The sequence below is a fragment of the Neolamprologus multifasciatus genome, chromosome 15 (assembly GCF_963576455.1).
Source record: "Neolamprologus multifasciatus chromosome 15, fNeoMul1.2, whole genome shotgun sequence".
Classification (NCBI taxonomy): Eukaryota; Metazoa; Chordata; class Actinopteri; order Cichliformes; family Cichlidae; genus Neolamprologus; species Neolamprologus multifasciatus.
The window spans coordinates 540,001-548,953 of NC_140453.1; the positions used below are offsets into that span (position 1 = coordinate 540,001).

General features: G+C 43.1%; 1 long non-coding RNA gene across 1 annotated transcript in view; it reads right to left on the reverse strand.

Moving 5' to 3' along the window:
• LOC146501225 (uncharacterized) overlaps window positions 1-3,512 on the reverse strand; it is a 52,964-nt gene extending 49,452 nt beyond the window's left edge. Inside the window, exon 1 of the long non-coding RNA XR_014869447.1 lies at window positions 641-3,512. This is a non-coding gene — a long non-coding RNA (uncharacterized LOC146501225). The remainder of the gene's footprint in view (window positions 1-640) is intronic.
• Window positions 3,513-8,953: the final 5,441 nt, after the last annotated feature.

Genomic DNA, 8,953 nt, shown 5'->3' on the forward strand with positions numbered 1-8,953 from the left:
CTTCCCCTCAGGCCCAGAGTGACGAGTTCCAGGTATCTTTTCTAATGTTGATAGATATTCTGGTTTTACTGGTGTACTCTCTTTATTTTTTTAGTTTTTTATTTATTGTTTTTGCCTGTCCCGTTTGGTTCTTTTGCCATCAGAATTATTGTCTAAAGGCAAAGAAAGATTACTTTACCAAGTCAACCAACCCAGGCTTGCTGTAATGGTCTATTTGATTCGCCTTTTATTGTTTATTTTATTTTAATCTGCTAAATACGGGACAGACTTGACTGGGGAAAAGAAAAGGGAGAAAGAAAGAGGAAGAGGAACGGTGATAAAGGGCAAAAAAACAAAAACCAACAAAATAAGCAGACAAAAAATCCATCTATCAATCACCTGGATCACCTGTTGAGAAAGAAAAAAGAGAAAACAAGCAGAAAAAAAAGAGCAACATAATAAACAACATCACGATGATCTATGTGAATATAACAGTAAATACTAAATATTAAACATTATTGTGCAGCATGTAAGGTCGACAGCACAGTGTGCTTTGAGGTAGGAGCCAAAAAGGGTGTAGAGCACCCGTGTTGTTTTTAAAAGGCGCTTGTTTTTAAAAGGTTCCTTCATGTAATGATCTGCTAGAGCAGGGGTGGGCAACCTCAGTCCACGAGGGCCGGTGTCCCTGCAGGTTTTAGACGTGTCCTCGAACCAACACAGCTGAGTTAAATGGATAAATTAGCTCCTCAACATGTCCTGAAGTTCTCCAGAGGCCTGGTAACAAGCTAATCGTGTGATTCAGGTGTGTTGACCCAAGGCGAGATCTAAAACCTGCAGGGACACCAGCCCTCGTGGACTGAGGTTGCCCACCCCTGTGCTAGAGGGTGTGGGGGGGCCACAGCCCCGTCCTCCAGGGCATGAAGCAGGTATGGAGGAGATCAAGACTCCAGACATCCAGAGGCCCCCAGAACACAAGAGACCAAGGAAGACCAACAGGGGGGCAGCCGAGCCACTGTCCCAGAAAGAGCTGAGGAGAGTCCCAGATGAGGGGTCACTCAGCAGCCGCGGAGCAGAAGCCAGGGGGGGTTGCAGTGACGTGCCCGTGAGCTCCGCCGGCAGCCAGCTGTGCCTGAGTGACCGAGCCCCAGGCCGAGAGGCTGAGGGCACCCCACCCCCGAAGTGGCCCGAGCGAGCCCCCGGCTCCAGGCCCCGATAAGCAGCCACCAGGAGTGAGCCGGTGTTTGCCTGCACGCCCATCCCGGACACAAAGAACCACCAACGCACTGATGTCTGAGGGCGTCTGCCACTGGCAGGGGGAGTGGTGGGGGGAGATAGGCCTCCATACCTTGGAGGGCCTGAGATGTGTTTGGCCGGGGAAGCTGCACTCTGGGCCTTCTTCATCACGAGATCCTGGAAGCACTGATCAGTGTAATCTTGGAGAGCCTCCCCGTTGTTCTCCAGGGTGTTGGAGATGATTTAGACAAATGTTGTTAGTTATAAGACAATTGATACGTGTATTTGGTAACACTGAAGGTTAAAGGAGTTTGTTCAAATCTAAACAACCATTCGCTTTAATTTTCCGCCAAAATCTGACGTGTGTTACAACATGAGTCGCTTACCTTGTCCGTCACTTCCGTCACTTACCGCCCTCTTCTCTCTTTATGATGCTCAGACAGGCGGTGCATGTGTGTGTGTGCAGTCCCTGTGCAGCAGAGGTCAGAGGTGACAGCTATGACTCTGCAGAGTGAGGTTGGAGCCGTCCTCAAAGACAAAGCTGATACAACGATTTTCTATAAAAGTGACTCATCGCTCTCTGTCATCTGCCTTCTGTGAACACTGACTGTGAGACAGTTTGCATTTCCACTCAACGTGATGAACATTTCCTGTGTTTGCAGTGAGGAGAGGAAGCAGAGACTGATGCTGGTTTTACAGTGTTCACAGCTGTCTCTCGCTCTGCTGTGAGATGACTGATGAACATGGAGGTTTCTTTTTTACTCGTCCCTTTCTTTGTGTTTCCAGGTGACAAATGGCTTTGGCATTCAAACAGATAACGTCACTATCATATCAATGGTTTACCTCGCTGTATAACACAAGCATTCGTTTATTGCACCAACAGTTCATCAACCTGACAAAATTCACCAAGCTGACAGATACGTGTGGACAGCACAAGTATTACAAAGCAGGACTACATGTCTGTTTATTTGCTTTATAGCGTCTTTGCTCTTAACACCTCGTTCTTCACGCCCGCCCAGCAGGGTGATGACAGGACCCCATCAGCCGTTTACACCTGAGGGTTAAAAAGGCTTTAACTCATCCAGGACCCTGGATGGACACACACGTATTTACTTTATCAGACTTTCATTATGACATTATTAGTAGAAGATAAAACCCTTGTGCTTCTAAAGTCAGCGTTTGCTCTGAGACAGAACGTGTCATTGTGTCGGCACTGAAAAACTCAGTTTGACTGAATTCAAGTGCAAAATGTGATCCTGTTGGAACAATGCAATGGGACAACATGTGAAGTCTGTGAATCCACATACAGTGAATATAATGTGTTTACCTTACCTGCAGCATTTTTGCATAATGATGTATGAAATGAGTTCAGTCAGGTTGTGTTGCTGTGACTTACACAAAGATCAGGAAGCGTTTTACGACTGATGAAATGTTGGCATTATTTACTATACTTTGCTTCCAAGCAGCCAGACTTTGTGCTGATGTTTCCCCAGGCTTCGTGAAGGTCTAATCCTTCAACCTGACCATTTACACACAAACTGTATTTAGAACACTTTGTTGCTAGCAGCCTGTCACAAAAACAGATCATCTGTTTCCATTTCTTTGGTTACATCTTTGAAGAAATGGCAACAATGACACCGTCTGACCGGCGTGAAAGAACACCGGTAAGATGCTTCTCAAAGAGCTCTTAGCTGAAAACTTGGCATACCTCAACACAGAGTGCAGTGTGTCCTTAAAAAGAGGAAGTACAGCCACATGAGCTGATGCTGTTGTACTGGTGTGTACTGGTCCCAGTAAAACAGATGAGTGCCCACAACTCACTTTATTACAGATGCACTGATGTGAGCTGCAGTTGAGCATCAGTGCAGGAAAATGTTTCCTGACATAATAGTGATCACACACAATGATGGCATCATCACAGAGCCGCTGGACACTTTCAATGACTTGGCATAAATCTCTTTAACCCTTTAAGACCTACCATAGAACCAAGTCCGCCAGAGCTTATATTATATGTTTACATGCTGTGGAGCCATTTTTGGGAGCATTTCAAGTTGCTATACATCAATACAACCATTATAGCCCAGATTTTAATAATATGTATGCATTAAATGCATAGTAATTACATACATTGCAAAAAAGTGCAATAAACTACAAAAAAATGTAAAATCGTTTTTGTTTTTTTAACATATATTTCTAGTTAGAGAAATTTAAGAGGCTTATCCCTCAAAACTGTAAATACAAAAAAGTTGCACAAAATAGTTTCCCACCACAGGAAATTTATTTTAAGTGTCTTCATAGTTTTATTTTTGAAATACAGGAAAAACCAACTGCAGGAAAAACAAATTTGCAAAAAAGCAGCATATGCATCAAAATAAACTGTTTCCAGCAGTGCAATATGAGTCTTAAGCATCCCAGAAACCACACAGAAAGTCATAAAGTCAAACATAACTTTTAAAAACACCAGTATAGGCTCATGAGGGCCTGATGGTAAAAAAAACCCTACATTTCCGCAAAATGACGTCACTTCCAGTTTCGGGCAGGTCATGGCGGACATGCGATAGTTCGTGCTGATGGACATAGGAAGTGTTATGAACAGCTGATCGGATCAGCAAAGCGTGTTTCTGGAATATTATGTTTTTGTTGCTGCAAGTGCTTTTTATGCAGTTTTTGCAAAACTATATGTGGAAGGAAACTGTGACCGAGGACAAGCTGATGGCATAAGATGTAAGTACAACTCCTCCGGTTTCATATGCAAAAAAAATATTGCGCTAGCTTACGCGGTTGCAGAGCTACCGGGATTTAAAAGTAGTTACGCAAAACGGTACCTTTGAGCATTAGCAGTAGTCACCGGTGGCCTGTAACAAGCAGCTCTGTAAGCCTCTGATTGTATTATCTAAAGAAATGTGAGAATAGAGCGAGTGGTGGTTTCCTGAGTGTGTGTGATTATGCTGAACCCCTGTTTTTGAATATTGAGTCAACAGATTATCAAACAGTTTCTCTAATAGCTCTAAAGTGAAATGTTTCTCACACGAGACCATGACTTGTTCCATCACTACCCTGGTGGGCCTGCAGACAGTAGCGGTTTTAGATACGGGCGACACGGGCGGTTGCCCGGGGCGGCATCGTGGTGGGGGGCGGCATCACGAGAATCGGTAAAAAAAAAATAAAAATTGCTCGTACTCATGCTGCCCCGACATCAGCCAGCGCATACTGGGAATGGCATAGGTTTTCTATCGCCCATGGGAGTAAGGGCGCCCTCCGTTTGCGAGGTGCGCCTGCTGCTTGCGGCACAGGGTGGAGAGGGCGGGGCGGCGGGGGATTCTCTGGCTGGCTGGAGCAGTAAAAATTACCAACTCGCAAAATAAAACAAAATAAAAACAAACAGCAAACACGAAAACACCAGACATCATGATACAGACTTATAATTTGCACCGATGTTTTTTCAAAATTCTATACGCGAAAAGTGAGCGCGAGCCCTCAGTGCGCCTGCTCGCTGCTGAAGTCAAAGTAAACTTTATTGTCATCTCCGCTGCATACAGTCCAGTATATAGAGAGACGAGACGACGAGGCTCCAGTTACAGCAGTGCAAGTAAACAAACAATAAATATTTAAGAGTAAAACAAATAAATATGCACTTTAGGACTCGGGGTAAAGGGATCAATAACAATTTAAAATGTATATTTTATATTTTGTTTATTTAAAGTCTCACACACAACCTGTTTTTAAAGTTTAAAAAAAGAGAAAAGAAGAGGAGTGTAGCGACTTCCACAGTCGCTAGAGGCCGGGGATGGAGCCTGCCTATTTGCCTGACACGCTGTCAACTTTACGCAATAATGCGAGAGGTGGAATTGCTCGCTTGTTTATTAAAGTGCTTGAAAAGTTTACAGAGCAATGTGATCGGCTCGCGATTCAAACTCTTAAAACATCACAGGCTCTAATTCAACAAGGGGAAACTCGTTGTGCTGCGGTCAACAAAAACTACGGCTACCCAGCCCTCCTCTCTGTCAAAATCAAACCAGTGAAAGACAGACTGACAACGCCCTCTTAATGTCACCGCTAGCACCCACGTGACTCCCGTTACACATCACCATAGCAACCAAACAAATGAAAACCCACTGATCATTACAATTCAATACATTTAATTATCACTCCTACAAGGAGAAACGAGAAAAAGATACAGGTAAGCAGATGTGTGATTGGATAATGGCAGGTCATCCTGAAACAATCAGAATCAGAATCAGAATACTTTATTAATCCCTAAGGAAATTATGTGGGTTACAGTTCCTCCAAGAAGAAATGGTAAAAATAGTAACAGTAACAGACTAAACTCCAAACAATATATACAATAATATAATATTAATTAGTCAGTGTCAATTGTTGATTTGTCCCGTTCACATTGTATGACGAAGTATGATGTCTGTTTAGTAGCCGTTTGCATACTATGCATACTCTCTCCCTCTTCATGTGTGTGTGTGTGTGGGGGGGGGCGCCAGAGGGGGTGTTCGCCCAGGGCGCCTAACAGGCTAGGACCGCCACTGCCTGCAGATGCTCCTCCAGGGCTTTGGGGGTGTTTCAATTTAAAATCACACTGTAGAGAAGGCCACGGCAAAGATGACCCACTTACCTCGCACTGCACCATCAGCTCACCCTCACATCCATACGGACACCATATGGAGATGGAATCTCTTAGAAATCCTCAAATAAATCAGCTGTAACATTCAGTTCTCCTCTGCAGAAGCAGAGCAGGTCAAACCTATAACTGAAGCTGAAACTCATCCCTGAATGTTGATCAGCACGCTCCTCTCACGCTCCAGGGTAGCCAACAATGAGAGTTTGAGCAGTAACGTGGACACGATGGTGTTCATCAATTCAGACCAGACGGACCGCAGCTAACAATCATGCTGCTACTACATTTGGTGTTTAAGATTAGTGTTTAACAAACGAGACATATTCTAGCATTCCTTATTCTCTGTCATATAATTAAAGACTGGTTTGTGCTCGTTACTGTGGTCGAAATAGCAACGTCCACAAATGTACAAGTAATCAGTGTGAGCTAAAAGCTCAGCTTCAGACTACTCTCAGGTCATTTTTTCTAATGTCGGCTCTGTGTGCCGTCATCAGTGTTGGGGAGTAACGGAATACATGTACCGCCGTTACGTATTTAAAATACAAAATATGAGTAACTGTATTCCGTTACAGTTACCGTTTAAAAAGGTGGTATTTAGAATACAGTTACTTTGTTGAAATAAATGGATTACACGGCGGTACTTCCCTGTTTTATATTGTGGCGGGTCAGGACTGTTTGGGTTTTGTTTGACAGCTACGTTCTGTTGTTCCAGGCAGCGTTACGGTTACCATGGTTACAGGGTGACGCTCTCTCTCTGCGTGTTTCCTGGGTGAGAGAGGCCTTTTTGTTGTTGTTGTGCTAAGCTAACAGGCAGAATGCTACAGGTATAGCTCTAAAGAATGTAGCATCATGGGCAGTGTAGTCCGTGCTGCAGGGAGAATGGACTGCCATACACGTTATGTGTCTGTGAGCGAGGGAGGGAGAAAAAGGAAAAGTACGAGCTGTCATCGAGCAGAAACGGGAGCTGGAAGCATGTAAATATAATAATAACCACTGCAGCCAAGAAGAGAGCCTGACGAGCCCAGCTGTAAGTAGAGATGGACCGATCCGATATTACGTATCGGTATAGGTCCGATACTGACCCAAATTACTGGATCGGATATCAGCGAGAAATAAAAAATGTAATCCGATCCATTAAATATCAAAAAAGCACCTCACAAAACTTGCTACACGGCGTAACTCGGCTCATAACCGTAGCACGTAGCAGCAGTGTGCGTCACGTGATAGAGCGGCTGTGTGTATTTGTAGCCTTGCTACCAAACCAGCATTTCATCTTTGAGGAAGTTTTCCCAGAGAGAAGTAAAGCAAGTGTGTAAGTTCATCTCTGAATGTCTGTAAAGCATTCCCATGTTAAGCTTAACAACCATACCTGGAGCGACTGCCTCTCTCTCTCCTGCTGCTTCAATCGTGAAACTGATCAATGATCAGCTGATCGGCTTTTCTGTCGCGAGTCCGTCTCTCTTCTTTGTTTTTGGCCCACTTCTCACCAGAAAGAGGAAACCAGCGGCTGAACAACAGCAGCACGTTTAAGCTTGATAAGCTGTTGTTAGAATTTATTTATTAATACTTTCTACACCAGGATCTTTTTCTACAGCTGACGGCGGATCTAGCAAAGTTTAGCCAGGGGGGCCGATAGGGCATGAACAGGGAAAAGGGGGCACAAAGACATACTTTTGTTTCTTATTCTCATTTAAAATGTCTAGTTTTTAATAAATAATTATCTGAATCTTACACCCAAAGTTTTAATCTTGTGTAAAATATATAGAAGTCCATTACTGTATATAGTAACTGTTAAGTCTAATATACCCTAGTAAGCTATAGTACTTTTTCCTTTGGGAACCATCTGTGCAGTCTGCAATTCTGTTGAAGAAAGATGTTGAATATATTTAATTATTCTTGAAAAATAATTTATTTTTGTGCATTTTCCTCCCTGCATCAAATTAAATTTGATTACATCGATTAAGCATCATGAGGAAGAGGGTGGTTCCCTATTTTTTTTTTTTTTTGCTGGGAGTTTGCAACCCTATTAGTTAGGTTGCTTAAAATTTCTTCTAAGTACTCTTTAAAATACCAGAATAGGGAGGATGGAGCAGGTTTAACTTTATTAGATTGATCAGTGTTGCTGAACTATGAAATATTTTGGACGCAGTGTATTTTTTACATACAGGTATAACAGGATAGCTTTAGTGTTGTTATTTATTTAAACTTGAGTATAAACTTATACAAAATGCAGCAAGATATTAAAAAAAACGTTTTGTTGATTAAAAAACACACTATATCGGATTCATATCGGTATCGGCAGATATCCAAATTTATGATATCGGTATCGGACATAAAAAAGTGGTATCGTGCCATCTCTAGTTGTAAGTAAGCTATTAAGACTCGACTGTACACCGTGTTCGTGTTTTCCTCTGAAACAATAAGTTCTGTTGGAGCAGCCTTTCAACGCCTCTCTCTGTCTCTGCTAGCAAAGTTGACCCAGACAACAAAGTAAAGCTAGTTTTCAGCTACGAGCCGACACAGAACCCACCGTATTAGCCAGAGGTCCCTTTACTACGGTTCGGAGCCGCGGACCTTCAATAGTACATTCATGTAGTTGTAAACAGCATGATAATATATTCAAAGTATTCAGAATACGTTACTCTCATTGAGTAACGTAACGGAATACGTTACAGAATACATTTTGGGGCATGTAATCTGTAATCTGTAATCTGTAATGGAATACATTTTAAAAGTAACCTTCCCAACACTGGCCGTCATAAAGAGGTGATTTCCCTGATATGGACGTCCAAGGTTAGCAAGCTAAGACAGCCTATTTGAGACAGTGGATGAACTGAAGAGCTCCTCCCTCTCGACTCTCTGCAGCACTGTGTGGGTGTTTCTGTCATCGTTTCAATAGGATTGGTTGTAAAAACAGACAGTTATATTTTCTTATTGATAAACGCCTTTTATTCACAGCTATGAGCCACAAACCTTCCAATGACAATAATAACCCCGCCCACAGCAGCTGTAACAGATGAAGCGAGCGGCCACAGAGACTTCGCAGCAGCAGCTTCCTGTTGGAGTCGCCTTCAAACACCACAGCAGCTGCTGATACACACATGAGCGTTTCTG